The sequence below is a fragment of the Nerophis ophidion genome, linkage group LG06 (genome assembly GCF_033978795.1).
Source record: "Nerophis ophidion isolate RoL-2023_Sa linkage group LG06, RoL_Noph_v1.0, whole genome shotgun sequence".
NCBI classification, from domain to species: domain Eukaryota; kingdom Metazoa; phylum Chordata; class Actinopteri; order Syngnathiformes; family Syngnathidae; genus Nerophis; species Nerophis ophidion.
Genome location: NC_084616.1, coordinates 73,980,274 through 73,980,771, shown reverse-complemented (window position 1 = coordinate 73,980,771; position 498 = coordinate 73,980,274). Strand labels below are relative to the sequence as shown.

General features: G+C 33.1%; 1 protein-coding gene across 1 annotated transcript in view; it reads left to right on the top strand.

The window, feature by feature from the left end:
* Positions 1–498, top strand: part of cep104 (centrosomal protein 104) — a 126,498-nt gene that overhangs the window by 765 nt on the left and 125,235 nt on the right. The window lies entirely within an intron of this gene.

Sequence of the window (498 nt, the reverse complement as noted above, 5' to 3'; positions counted from 1 at the left end):
GTATGTGGAAAATAATGCGATTTTTATCATTATCTTCGCCCAAAAAAAGATAAATAATTAACTTCTTATTTTTTATAAACAAGCTGATTGAAATATCATACGGATTTTCTCTAAGTCGATGTATTACTTTTTCTTTTTTAGCCTTATTAAAACTTTATTGTGAAGGTCCAAATAGCAAGACCAGGAAGTTGTGATGACGTATTTTTTTTTAATTTATTTATTTCTGTCCATCTGTGTTGGCCCTGCGATGAGGAGGCGACTTGTCCAGGGTGTACACCGCCTTCTGCCCGATTGTAGCTGAGATAGGTGCCGGCGCCCCCCGCGACCCCGAAAGGGAATAAGCGGTAGAAAATGGATGGATGGATATATATATATATATTTTTTTTTTTTTTTATTTTTTTTTCTACAGAATTTCATTTCAATCCTGGACAATATTTTAAAAATGTGATATTTGGTTTTACACGGTAAGAAAAAAAAAAAAAAGAGAAGAAATTTCAC